The sequence below is a fragment of the Tachypleus tridentatus genome, unplaced genomic scaffold (genome assembly GCF_004210375.1).
Source record: "Tachypleus tridentatus isolate NWPU-2018 unplaced genomic scaffold, ASM421037v1 Hic_cluster_2, whole genome shotgun sequence".
Classification (NCBI taxonomy): domain Eukaryota; kingdom Metazoa; phylum Arthropoda; class Merostomata; order Xiphosura; family Limulidae; genus Tachypleus; species Tachypleus tridentatus.
The window spans coordinates 13,771,728-13,787,076 of NW_027467782.1; the positions used below are offsets into that span (position 1 = coordinate 13,771,728).

General features: G+C 32.3%; 2 protein-coding genes across 24 annotated transcripts in view; one reads left to right on the forward strand and one right to left on the reverse strand.

Annotated features, from left to right (window-relative positions):
* The window catches only part of LOC143242429 (uncharacterized), a 59,190-nt gene extending 46,402 nt beyond the window's left edge, over positions 1–12,788 (reverse strand). For 4 of the 20 annotated variants that reach the window (XR_013022682.1, XR_013022681.1, XR_013022678.1 and 1 more), the window contains exons 1-2: positions 12,456–12,785; positions 8,159–8,438 (exon numbers count right to left, since the gene is read on the reverse strand). The gene's annotated coding sequence lies outside the window, so the exon portion shown is untranslated. Of the gene's footprint in view, positions 1–8,158; positions 8,439–12,286; positions 12,436–12,455 lie in introns of those variants that run through there. The other 16 variants (XM_076485813.1, XM_076485816.1, XM_076485808.1 and 13 more) reach the window with 13 other exon arrangements.
* LOC143242162 (sodium- and chloride-dependent GABA transporter 1-like) overlaps positions 1–15,349 on the forward strand; it is a 532,318-nt gene that overhangs the window by 268,171 nt on the left and 248,798 nt on the right. The gene's annotated exons all lie outside the window — the stretch shown is intronic.

Here is a 15,349-nt window from a genome sequence, read left to right on the forward strand (position 1 = left end):
GAAAATGGATAGAAAATATAGTACAACTATCTTGCTGTTCCTGATTCAAATTTAGAAAAAAGGTTAATAACTAAAATACGACTCTTAATATTAGTACTACATTACTAAAGACAGATGTGCCGATACAAATTTATAATGATTCTTGGATGTTTTCCATTGTTCTATAAATCTGAGATTATTTCTCTTAGACACAAATTTATTCTTGCTTAATGTGGGTAATATAGCTTACCTTTCATTTATAAAAATACAACTAAACCAAGCATGTACAAGTTCCACATGCATTGCAATCATACAAACAGATCTTTTACTACAAACAACATTTGTACTTCAAAATATTCATGTTATTTGACTTTTCTGACTGATAAACTTAATACTGATTCACAGGAGTTTTGATAAGTTTAAATTAAAATCTGTTCTTTTATCAAGGAAACATCCAAATTTAGCATTATAAATTATAACTATACTTCACAAATTTTACGAAATAATATGCATAAAATTTGAAACTAAAAACACTAAAATATGCCTGAAAATAATTAAATGTTATATGAATAAACTAGAAATAGTTGATGGTGAAACACAGAATTGCATTACTAAGGAGACAAGTGTGTGTGTTTTCTTATTGCAAAGCCACATCAGGCTGTCTGTTGTATCCACCAAATGAAACTGAACCCCCCGATTTTAGCATTAAGAATTCATAAATTTACCACTGTACCCGCACAGGAACAGAGTGAATCATAGATACATTCTGTTTACCTTTTAGTTTGTAGATGTTATAAATCAATCTAGTGATGAACTGACAATGTCATTAATCATTTTATTTTTCATTATACAAGCTAACAAAAAAGTTCAAAATATGATGATAATTACATGTATATTATGATTAAAACATAACTGGACTAAATATAAATATATCAGCACCTAAAATTAATTGATAAACATAAAACTGCTTCTGTAATAACTTAAACCTATAAAAATATAATCATGTAATTTTCATACTTTTGTCCAGAAATACATTTCTGAAGTTTAACTTTAAGTATGAAATTTTTTTATTCGTGTACCTTTACGATAACGACAACTATTTAGTTATGGTATGTTAAGTGTTTATGTACCACTTGCATACTGGTTTTATTTTTGTGCGACTTCTATTTGTGTAGGTATGTGCTTTATTATATAATTTTGGTTATTTCCTGAGTTTCTTTACACACACACACACATATATATATATATATATATAAATACTGCACTGTCGTTAATAGTCCATGCTGCCAACTTACTGCCATAATGGAACAGCACTGAAATGTGTTCATAATATTCCATCTATCAGTCAAAATCCAAAGAGTGATGTCAATCTAGTTAGTTGCCATGAATAATCATCAAAGATCATACACAAATATCATAGTAGGGTGTATATTTCAAATTAATATATATTTTTTTCAAAGGTTGGAGGTATAATTGGTAGAAATATCAGGGGTGATTTCTATTTATTTTTTAAAGTATTTAATGGAAACTGTATTCCCACCAAAAAGATTATAATATTATAATGTCCCTAAGTTGAAAGAACAAGCATTTTTGGTTGGACATGAATTCAAACCCACTACTCCAGACTGTGAGTTGAACTTGGAATATATAAGACCATAACACAAGGTTTTGTGACTAACAGATGAAGATTTCACAAAAGTATCAGTTTGATATCAATGTTACTTTCATTCATTTTTCTCAGTTTTGATAACAAATATTATAATAAAAAAATGTTCATTGTGGCAAACAAAATAATAATTTGATACAAGCAAAAGGTTTATTTCTTCCTAATTCATAACAACATTCTTATATCAATATGACTTGTAAATTTGACACTGAATCAGGCTGTACAATTACAGTCTTCACAATATGTAGACTGCTGCAAGTAATTATGAAAGGAAAAAGTATTTAACATATTCCAGAAACAAAACTATATTTGGTACAATATTTATAATTATAAGCAACAACTTTTAATTGAACTTTACATACATGCTACCAAAGATATTTGTATGAAATATGTTTGAAAATCTTCTTCTTGTATTTGATTTTTTAAATCAGTTTTCAAAACTACAATGAACATGCCTCAGACTGATATTGTCATAAACATCAAAAACTTTATATTCATTAGATATACAAGCTGACTTCAGGTTATTTTTGTTGTTTACCTTCAGTGTTAACTTTTGCATCTAGTGCATTGCCATTTATAATCTTTCAAAGGTACACTGGAAATTTTGCTTAGCCAGTCTCTTCATATTTTTGGAACGACAAAAACATTCTTTTGTATCAAAAACTACTATCCCTAAAGTTTACACCACGTGAATAACTAAAACACAAACATTTAGCATGTTCAAGAAAGAAATTACATATATCTTAACGGCAAATCCTGACTTTTCCAAAATAAATCTGACCATATCCATTCCCTCTCTTTAGCTGATCACTCACCAAATCAGATTACAAGTATTCAGAGAAGTAGCTTCTACATCTTACAACAATAAAGTTTCACATATAGAAGGAAGTATAAAGTACAATACAACTATTTCATGAAACTATGGATATGACTCTTTGAATGTTAACCCATTCATAGATATCCCTCTTTGTGTAACTCTGAAAGGAGAGTCTGCATGATATATTTGAACTAATGATATGCTATAACTAGTCAGTAAAATCTTAGTGATCAGCCTTCATTATGCTCTAAATGCCACATGTAATGTGTAGAAATTCACACACCTACATGTGGTAAATTAATATAATAGTATTATGATGTTGAACAACAAAGTTACTGCTACAATGAAATTATGTACCCTCCTTTATTGTTGACATGATTTTGTTGGTATTTACCAAAACCAAGTTTTGTGTGTCTGCAGCATTTTTTGCCCTTGCAAAAGATGCTATTAGAAAGCTTTCATGTCCAAATCACACCACTCTTTCATGCATGTTTCCCATAAACCATACAGTATATGAAGACGGTGCTTTCAAAATGCATGTCACAACACTGTAATAGCATATATAATCTTTAAGTATTGCTTCTGGTGGCTTGAATGTTATTTATTATTTTATACTAGTAATCGTATATGTTTCATTCTACACCTTCTTAACTCTATTACTATGTGTAGGTGTCAGAGGGTGTTATCACATTTGTAGATTTGCATTCAAAATTTTATTGATCAATTATTTTACAAATATGTGTGAATACATGTGGTAGCAGATTGTAATTCAAATGTAATAGTACACAATAATTAATTAATTTAAAAATAAATATTTAAACAAGTTCTTAAATATCAATTTTTGTTTGTCATGCACAAAACTGAAGGCTTCTTTGGTTTAAATTATATTTCTGATGTCCAAAGACAAATTTTACACTTTTTAACAAATAGAAATTTAAATTACCTATTTTGACAAGCTAGAATATAAAATAAAAAAACCTCCTTTCTAATCTATTTTCTGAAATATTACTATATTTAGAAAATCAAAAAAGTTAATTCTGTCCATTTCTTTAGTTTTGGAAATGATTGTTTACACATTCGTACTTTGTTCTATGAAATGTTTATAACCAACTGAAAGCTCAGAATTTTTCCTACGTGGTATTTTAGGTTTTGAAAAGTGTCTTCAAAAAAGTAGATCCATTTTTTTGTTGTTGTAGACTCGCAAAGAAAGGCAAGATGAATGATGTTTGAAAAAAATATTTTTTAGACATAAATACAGTTTAATTAATAAGAATGATTTATTACACTAGAAGTCTGTGGTACTTAAATATAACCTATGATGTTCTATATATCAATATGTACATATGAAACAAGAAAAATATTTTACATACTCCAGTTGTAAAATGTGACAAGGCTTAGCAAACTGTGGAAAGTCAGTACACATTCATTGAAAAGGAAAGATCACTGTTTTTCTGTGCTCTATGAGAAGTAACTGATATTTCAAGATTTATTTGTAGACAGTAATAATAATAATATGTATATGTATAAATGTACATAAAATTTATTGTATTACAACTGAAATGTGATTGTATTCTACAAAATACTGGTCCTCAACAAAGTTATTTCATTAATGTCACATATATCATCCTCAGCAGTTTTCAGTTCATTTCTGTGTGCTTATACATCATAATGATTTAAAGATTTATAAAAAGAATCCAGTTTATGATTAACATTGTAATTGTGTCTGTTGAGGTTCACACAAATAGTGGTTTTCCCTGTTTAGTTACTGGTGAAGTCATGATCAGAAAATTATTTTTGGGAGCAGTTTGGTCGTACATAAGTTGTTTAATATTTCACTGCATGTTGTAGGTCTGCAGCAGCCATTCCAGATGTATGATAAATTTTGTGTTTTTCATAAGTTGGTTTTTATTCATAGTTTTAACACTAAACATTTTTTAATCTTTTTGCTTATTTTATTTAGTATGTTAGATTTTTTTGTTTTCAAATGCAGTTTAAGTATCTATGTAAATCAGATGCAAGTCTCATGTGAATACTGATCTTTTATTACAGGCAAACGTTATAAGCTGTATCTATTGTGCTGTAACACTTGTAGTTGTGTTTTTATTGTCATGTCATCCTGAAGTGAGACTATTTTACATCATTACAATAATTAGTACTTCCTCACTGTGAAATGGACTGTAGTACAGTGCACTAGGTTCAGAGTTAGAATTAACAGTGTGGAATATGTATTAAAGTTATTGATTTCATCTCTATCTACACATCTCCTTGTTCAATTCTCCATGAGCCTGTTGTAGTCCTAAGAAACCTATAAGACAGTAGTTGGATGGAGACTTAGTTTTAATGTTTGAGTAATGATTATTTTGGTGATTGCACAATGATATTAGGTGGGATTTCTTATTGTTCGTGTTTGAAATAATTCTGTGCAAAACATTTAGGGATTTGTATTTTGCAGCTACTTATAGCTGTGTGATAGGCATTACTGTACTTGAATACCACACATTAAGGTCAATCTGAGGCTTAGTTTAAAAAAAACTGAGTGCTGGCTCAGCTAGTGTGCTTTCTGAAGAGAATAAACCATGGTTACTTGAAAATTTAATTTCAATGATTAGCCAAATGTCTCGTCATTTGATTGGTGATGTGCATGAATGGATTAAGGCAAGGGTTCCCAACCTTACCTAAAAGTTTGAAACCCATCTGACCCCCTACTTAGGGCTTACTATCAGGAGCTTAATTTTTCTTTTATTTTCTGTGAAGGAGAGGGAAAGAAACATCTAAAAAAAATATTTAAAATTCTGTAATTATTTATTAGCAAATTAAATCACATTCAGGTTGAATTCACAAAAAAGAACATATTTCTTACAATAATATTAACATAGGTTTGAACAGCTATCCAACCCAGCTAGTGAGATGCCTGATGTTGCATTTCAGCAGCAAGCTTTGAAATTCGTGGCCGAGCATTTGTTAGAGCCAGTCTCATGTCATCTTCAACATCCAATCTGTTCCTATTCTTTGTTTTCATATTGACAAGAGTGGAAAATCCAGCCTCACACAAGTAAGTAGAAGCAAATGGAACAAGGACACGTAAAGCTATCATGCTGACTTTGGAGTATGACTGATACATAGCGCACCAGAACTGAGTCACGGATTTCACCTTGAAGAGATCACGAGCTGAAGAGTCGTTCCTTAGATCCAGAAATTTATCTTGGATATCATCTGGGATGCTGGATACATCAAGTTCAGTACAAAATGGGTTCCTTACCAGGGCCTCCTGTTCCTGTGATAGCTCAGGGAAGTAACGCTCGACTTCCTTTTCTAGAGACTGAAGATGTTCGGTAATCTCATCCTTGAGGAACTGATCCAGTTGGATCTGAGACTCATCCGTCACTCCACAAAGTTTTTCAAACATAGCGATGTTTCCAAGATTGGTTTTCCGACACCAGTTCTGCAGTTTGGAAACAAAGGCCCGAAGACTATCTTGAAAAAGGAGAACGTGTTTCCCTTCATTGAAGCTTCAAATTGAGCTTGTTCAACTGGTCAAAAATGTCGGCTAGGTACGCAACCCTTTTATTCCATGCTTCATCTTCAAAGTGAGCTACAAGATCTTTCCTTTCTTGAGTCTCCAGGAACAGCTTTATTTCATCTTTCATTTCAAAGACACGATTAATAACGTTTCCTTTCGACAACCAATGTACTGCTGTGTAGAAAAAAAGGACTTCGTGGTCAGCATTCATGTCTTTGCATAGTTCTTTGAATAGGCGAGTGTTGAGAGCTTGAGTCTTCACATAATTTACAATTTTGATTACAGATTCAAGCACTTCCTGCAGAGAGGCAGGGAGAGTCTTACTGGTGAGAGCATATCGGTGAATCATGCAGTGGATGCCCTTTGCTTGAGGTGCTAGCTTCTTCACTCTCGATTTGAATCCTGAATTCGATCCCAGCATGGCCGGCGCCCCATCCGTACAAACCCCACACGTTTTCCCAATGAAGATCTTCGTCTTGAAAAAAAGTTGAAACTTTTTCCATGACATCATCAGCTTTTGTTGTGGTTTCAAGTGCACTGCAGAATAAGAATTTGTCTTTGATGTCACCTGAATTAATGTATCTCACGAAGACAAGCAACTGAGAACATGAACTTACATCTGTTGACTCATCGAGCTGAAAGGAAAACAAAGTGGAACCCTTGATTTCAGTCAAATCACGTTCCTTCACATTCATAGACATTTTAGGAATGCGCCTCTGTATAGTATTATTTGACAGGGATACTTGTTGCATCTTCTTTGCACTGGCTTCTCCAAGAATAAGATTTACTGCTTTCATCATGCAGGGTTTAAGAAGTGTTTCTCCAATCGTGTGAAGCTTTTTTTGTTTAGTAATTTCGAATGCAATCTCATATGAAACTTCCACTACGGCTGCACTCTGCTGCTGAAACGACCCACTTCTATCAATTCTTTGGCTTTTAAGACACCGTTCATGCCGTTTGAAGAAATCCAAACCCTTCTTTGCGTGTTCTGGATGTTTAGTCTCGAGATGACGCTTGAGTTTTGATGGTTCCATTGACTCTGCACTTAGGACAGCATGGCACAAAACACACTGTGGTTTCTCGATGCCGTCATTGGCAAGCACAGTGGTGAAGCCAATGTTGAGGTAGCATTCTGATTATCTGCACTGTTTAGCCATGGAAACAACTCACCTCTACTGCTTACTTATCTCCTTGTTAAATAAAATAAAAATGTTGAATAATGAACGGTTTGGCAACTGTAGATCTTACACTGACTACTTGTGGAGGGTGCAGGTAGAGTAATGATGGGGTAAGTATTGGGAGGGAAGGGAGTGTGGCGATTCGTCATCCACCAATCAGCAACGGACATGCGACTCACGTGTCGACAGCGAGCACACACACACTTAATCACAGCTAAACAGACACACAAGCATACGTACATGCACGTGCACTCACATACTCTCTACTCACTAGTACACAAATACATACAGTTGCAGACACATTCACTCTAAGGCACACAAACATACACCCATAATATCACCTAATGACATTGAACTAACGTAGCACACGTTTTGCTTTGCACCGGAAACAAAAAAAATGTAAGAGCATGAAAATGTGATTGATGAAATAAAAGTAATGTTATCCCAAGCTACTTCTAACAAGGCTACACGACTCCGATGCCAAGGCTTCGCGACCCCCTGGAGGGTCGCGACCCACCAGTTGGGAACCCCTGGATTAAGGAGATTCCCACTATCCCTATGTCTACTATCTAGCAAAACCACAGCCAAGTGAACTGGCTTGGACAAATCAGCATAACCAGTCAAACGTTCACAGTTCCTCCTGCACAATTTCTCAGGCTTTGCACAGTGTATTCACAAGGAAACTTGTCTTTTTGTTGTTGTTGTTATAGATTATGAAGAAAGGGTGATGTTCAAAAGCTTTTGTTTTTAGACCATATATAGTTCACTTAATAAAAATGATTAATTACAATGGAATTTTATGGTATGGATAAAATAACTTTTGTATTATTTAAAAAATAGTTACATTAAAAAACTTTTTTTTACATACCCCTTTTGAAACTGAGGTTGTGAAAGTACATATTCTGATACCACATGTCCACTGAATGGCATAATATCATAACATTCATTTCAATTTATATGACTTAATGACGAAAGCTGGATGAGAAAAATTTACTTACAAAATTTTTCCTAAAAGATTTCCTTCAAAACACTAATTTCAAATCAGGTGGTTAAGACACTCAACTTGTAACCCGAGCGTTGAGGGAATGAATCCTCGGCACAACAAACATGCTGGCCATTTCAATTGTGGGGTGTTAAATGTGATGGTCAATCCCACCATTCACTGGTAAAAGAGAAGCTCAAGAGTTGGTGGTGGGTGGTGATGACTAACTGCCTTCCCTCAAGTCTCACATTACTAAATTAGGGAAGTCTAGCACAGATAGCCCTCGTAAAGCTTTGCTGGAAATTCAAAACAAATGAGTTTGGTTTTAAATTGGAAATTATAATTCAAATTTTAGTATTATATATCAGTTAAATTTGTTATTTATAAGTAAATATTGAATAAAAAACTATTTCTAAATATCAGTTCTTATGTATTATATGATGTGCTCAAATTAGAGTTTGTGATGTCCAAATACCAAAGACTATAGTGTCTTATAAGTTAGGAGCTCAAATTACTGATATTGAGAAGTTATAATATGGAAAATTGAATCTCCCATCTTTTCTGCTTGCTACATTTACTGAATTAGTCTCAGTGACCCTACCTACCTCTTGACATTTTTGGAAGCACTTGCTTATGTACACTTACTTTTGAATATGACTCAAACAGAGTTAAGTTAGAGTTTTATAAATTATAGTGCAATTCTAAGGTACTGCTATAGTAATTTATGACTTTTTGTTATTCTGAAATGTACACATGTTAAATCTAAAAGATTATTATTTTGTTTCACATCTTACTGTAAAATTTTGTGAGACTTGATATTCACTACTGAGTCAAGCCCCAAATGAGTAAAAAAGTTCAAAACTAGAAAATATTATTGTTAACTCTACTTCTTTATTTACTGTTCTGTATTTTACGATAAATTAAAGTTAAGAACTTTTTTATAACTTATAACTCAGTTTGACTATTTCACAAAATACTAGTTTACACAAATACAGCCAATACAGGTCACTTTGTAGAGATGAGTTTCAGGTTCTCGAATAAAGTAAGGAGTGCACGTGTACTGCATCATAGCAACTCAAGTAATGTCAGCCAAAAATGGCTGTAGGGTCAATTTAATAAAAAGTATAAACATATGTATAAATAGATAATGTTACGAGATTTTAAGATATTCAAACAAAACCTCTCTCTTTTCATATTATAATGTTTTGTCATTCTACAAAGAAAATAATGTAATTCATTTGTAGGGTTAATTCAAATTTTAAAATGAATCTTCCATTGATCTTCAAATAAGCACAGTTATCTTATGAATATTGATGTACTCTTTGTCATCTGAACAGAACTAACAACTGGAAGAAATTCCTCTGAACTGAAAACTGAGTGACAGGAAGCATAAAGAAGATAATCTTTGTTACCTTATTTTCAGTGTTTATTTAATTAAACAGAATTTTATGCATTAGTATATATTTCATAATGTCTACATGATACATTATAAATTACAGATGACATACATCATTCTCTTGGCTTCAATATATTCAAGGACCATGTTTTAACTCTGTTAAATTTGATAACTTCAGTCAACTTTAAATGAGCTATTACAATAAAAAAGTATTTAATTAAATACTTTATTTAATACTGGAAACATAAAATAATAAAATCAATAATATATTTTTTAATTTGGTGAACTTAAACAATAACATATTTGCTTACTTGAATAAGGACAAAGACATATGTTTACACAAAATCAACTTAACTCGTTTTATTCTGCACACACTTTTTGTTCTGGTATTTGAGGACACTGAGTAGGATAAAACTATATCTTTCCCAAACCATAAGCTTGATGTATAATATTTTTCAAAATTGTTTGCTAAGTTCAACAGTTTTAATAAACTAAAAAATGTAAGCAAAAATACAAAGGACTCTTTTCAAAATGATTGCAAAGTTATTTAATAAAATAAGCTTACACAATAATTTTGATCCAAATAGCCCAATTCTAAATGCGAGACATTACAGTAAACTATGACTGTAAACATTTACTGTAACTTCATGGTTGAGTAATTACTGTAACGTTGCTCATCAGACTGCTATAATTTTATATTTCACTACTTTGATATGATGATCTCTTTATCACATCAACAAAGTTACACAAAAATTATGTCATAGTGAAACAGGAATGCTGTAACTAATTAAGACTTGAGATATTAGGTTGAGGAATAATTTGTGAGCGTTTTTAAATAATTTCATTCAAGCATTACATGCAAGACTATACAATACTTCAATGCATGAACACATTACACCCAAAACATTTATTATGATACTTTATTTCATGTAAAAACCTAGGTATATAGTATGCATTGTTTTAAGCGAAATTGCAAGAAATTAAATGCAAAAAGCAGATGGTGTCGAAAATGCTCGATTTTGTCCACCTGACATTCCATTTAATGAGCTGAAAATGAAAGCAAAAATTAAAGACATATGAAAATCAAACACACCATCTATTAGAGCAAAAAATTTATCTACCAAATGACATGAAATATTTTGCGAAAGCATTTCATTTATGAATATATTTTTTTAACTTGAAAAAATGCTCACGAATTATTCCTCAACCCAATACTTCCTCAGGCAATGTTTTATATTTTATACTTGTGAAGAATATCCAAGTTTTAACTAAAGAAAATACTTCATAACATTAATCATTAAGTTTACCATAGATAGTTACAAAAATGACTGGTCCACTGCCTATAACTTTTATTTATAAAGACATGTTCTAGCAAATATTTAAAAGTAAAAATTAAAGATCAAAATAAAATGGCTTGTTTCACATGAAAAGTCAATGTAAATATTAGCATGATAAAGAGTAATATTATAATCTTGAATCATATCACTGATGAATGCAAGCAACTAAAAATAAATTTGTCGAGTGTAAAACAAGTTCTTAAACATGGATCAATAGTTTTTCATGTTTAACTTTCATTTTCAGTATTGCTACAGAATTTAGTAAGTTTTGCAGACTGACTGATACAGAGGCCACCAAAATTATCAGTTTGTAGACACAAGGATGTTAATCCAGTTTGTTTGTAACAAAAGAAGTTATCTAAGCTGAAATATAGACAGAAACAAATTTCTTCCAGCAATGTGTTTAAACTGATCACTTTCTTGGCAAAAGAAACAGACACTTCATAATTATGTTACTGAAGACCCAATCCAGGAACTTCAAACTACTTTTTTCTCTCAAATTACAACTAGTTATATTGTGATTTCACTTTCCTTACACTTCTATGAAAAAAGAGATTCTCATTTAACATTTAGACGTGTAGACATAACAAAGAAATAAAACTCTAGACTAGCACTTCCTGAAGTGTTGTTGTCCACATCTCCTCTTTAATAAATGTAGTTTCTTCCACACACACACTTTTCAAATGAAGAGATACAATACACACAGATTAAAATGTTATATGTGTTGTTGCAATTACTTATAACCTCATTAATTAAAAAAATACATTAAAATGCTTAATTTTGCATTATTACATGATCAACTGCATCCTAACTGCTACTGTCACTTTTGTCACTACTGTCACCTACACTTTTGGAAATGTTTATCAAAACCACATTAATTGTTTCCCTGTAAATAATATATACCTTAACTGCTTCATTCATAAAAAAAGAATACAAGCTACTGTAAATCACTTCAGCTTCTTGTAGCCTTTGTAAGCAAATTCTTATGGCAGAAGAATAAAACTTTTATTGGTACACATAACAGCAAACATACACTGGCCCAGTGGTTGCAGCTGTGAACAAGCTACTATAAGTCATGTCAGCTTCTTGTTGCCTTTGTATGCAAATTCTTATGGCAGAATGACAAAACTTTTATTGGTACACATGACAGCAAATAATGTAATGAAGACACAGAGCAAATCATTCTTTCTATTTCGTCAGCTACTGCTTTGGTGTGTGCGAGGTGTATGTGTGTTTTTAAAGCAAAGCAACACTGGGCTATCTGTTGTATCTTCCGAGAGGAATAAAACCCCCCGATTTTAGTGTTGTAAAGACGAAGACTTACTGCTGTCCGAGCTGGGGGCACTGCCTCAGTTAATGGATGCTTTACCATTAAAACTAATAAATATGCCTGACGACAAGAGTAACAAACCTGTTGAAATTGTAAGACATGTACCGTTAACTGTCACATAACATTTAGGAGATCCTGTCGATTACAGTTCACTTCCAGGCTACGTCTGGCTTAGTTTATCACAGAAATGAGATATGTACACCAACACACAGTTAATAAACTAAAAATTTATCGATATTCAAGAACTCACATTCCTTGGACTGATCTTTATTCGATTCGATTGTTCTTCCTGTTATTTACACACAATCCTGTTAACAAATGGATATTACACTCACCTACCCCACTGTCGCCATGCTTAATTTTATATTTCTCTTTCTTGACTTAAGCGCCACGTAGTGACTGACCGATTTTTCGTTTTCGTTTATCTTATTTAACATAAAATGGTGAATTTGCTTCCCAAAAAATCACAACCAATTGTGATTGTGCAAAGTATCAACTAAATCTATATTGAAATTCGTTATTATTAATTTTTCTTCAGTTAATCAATGTAGAATTACTGCATTTGAGACTACAAGTAGCATTTGTTGCATCATAAATGCAGAAAAAAATAGTTTATCATGATATCTAGCAACAATCGAAGCTCCAATAACAATTTTATACAGAAAACGTACATAATAGATAACATTGTTCTTGTATTAATATCTCCAAGAATGATAAAACTTGAAATGTTTTCTTTATGTGCTGAGGGCTTTCATCAGTAAAGATGTTTTCTGACTGAATTCATACAAGAACAAGTAATTTAAATCAGTAATGTCACTCAATTTCATATCTCTTTTTCCAAAAACAAACAGACCTACTGAAACATAGTTAAATAAAGTAACTTTATATATAGCTGACATACCAAAGAAGTTTACTAAAACTTTTCTTATGGCCAGCTGTACATATGTGTAACTCTATGGCTACCATTCTGATATAAACTATCTCTCCACTTTCACTAAAAACAAAGCTTGAAAGACTAGATCTCCATGTAAATATAGAAGTAAACACTCACATTAATCTTCAGTTAGAATAATCTATAAATTGAGCCAGATATGAAATCCACAGTTATTACACCATATGTACAGCGATAGACATATGAGAGACTAAACCTCACAAGATATCCATGGTTATGAAAGAAAATAATGCCATTATTCTCAGCTTTCAATCAGTTTCAAAACGTTTAAGTTTCTACATTCTAAGCTACACAATAAACTTACATCAAAGATGTTTGATACGTTAATAAATAGAATATAAACCTAAATATATTTTTCCGAAGGAAATCAGACTTGAGGCCAAGTGTACAACATAAGGAATTAGAAAATGGCCCTAAGAAGACTGACCGAACAGTTCAGAATGAAAACAAAACTGATTATGCAGATAAATAACACTTTCATTTTCTCAACTTCTTATGCCACATTACATTAAAATATTTATTTTTATGAGAAAAATGATAATTTTGTTAAAGAAACAATTATTCAGTTACAACTGTTTTCAGTTTAGTATCACACTTTTAGAAACATTAAAACAACAATTATTTATTTTGCAGAGTGTAAAATACTTTATCACCACTCGTGTCAGGAATAAGTTTGCTTCTCAAATCTGGCCCGGCATGGCCAAGCGTGTTAAGACGTGCGACTCGTAATCTGAAGGTCGCGGGTTCCCATCCCCGTCGCGCTAAACATGCTCGCCCTTTCAGCTTTGGGGGCGTTATATGTGACGGTCAATCATACTATTCGTTGATAAAAGAGTAGTCCGAGAGTTGGCGGTGTATGGTGATCACAAGCTGCCTTCCCTCTTGTCTTACACTGCTAAATTAAGGACGGCTAGCACAAATAGCCTTCGTGTAGCTTTGTGCGAAATTATGGTTACCATAAAACTTTAGAAGCGTCGTCTGCTGTTTTAAAATACAAACAACAAAATATATTATTTATGATTAAAAAACAACCAATAGAAGTTTAAATGAATTACATTTCATACGTTTCTGAAGGTTGAAGACTTGAAAAATAGCAACGGCTAGCGCAGATAGCCCTCGAGTAGCTTTGCGCGATATTAAAAAAAAATTTCTTCTACTTGTTATAGTTTAGTGACATTCCAATCGTGTATATTTTACAGAAATAACTTGAAAGAAAGGGTTTTTGCTTGAAAAATTAGGTGGAAATAAAGATTCCTAGATTTTATTATCATTATATCTAACTTTTTTTTTGTATGTGAAAATTAATTTAGATCGCAGTACAAACAATCATCACCAAATTTAAAACAACGTTGGTTTGTCACAGTATCCAATAGAAACACCGCCTATACGTAATTACGTCAAAACTAGAACACACGTGTCGCTAAGGAACAAGTTTCATTTAAATAAATTTAGAAAAGAATCATGGCAGGGAATTTCGGCAGAAAATTTATCAATATCTTCAGATTTGGAAAGAGAGTAAAGTAGGTTGTACTTTTAAGCACCGTATCTCATTGTTTAAAATGTCTTTTCCAATTAACGTTTAGAATTGGCTCTAATTTAATATGATAACTTTAATCTCAGTAATGACTTTCCAACTTTCTTAACAGTCAAAAAATAAGGGTTAATGTATCGTACACCTTCTCTGAAAGTTTTTTTTTGCCAGAGGCGAATGCCCTAGAAGGAGAGAAAGTTATACAAGTTATCGTGTATAACAGCGCAATATTCCCAGTAGATAAAAAAATAATATTTTTCTCAAAGTCCCAGAAAATGTGTTTATGCAGAAGAGTTGACAAACAGAGGCTGCAGCGGCAACCGTGCTTTAGGCTTAGGTATATTCCAACTCGCTGGTAAAGGTGTGTGTGTTGAACATTGAACTATCTGCTGAGTCCACCGCGGGCAATTGAACCCCTGATTTTAGCGTTGTAAATCCGTAGACATACCGCTGTACTAGCGGGGTGCACCGCTGGTAAATCATTAAACGTGTTAAGTTATCGTGATCTTTAAACTAGTTTATTCAAACTATTGTATTTTAATGATTCATTATTAGAACTAAAAGTAATAAATTTAATTGTAATGAGTCTCTTCTATTGAGCAAGAAATTTGAACTTCAGCAGACCACGATTACTTGTATTTGGAGAGTTTGGTTTGTTTTG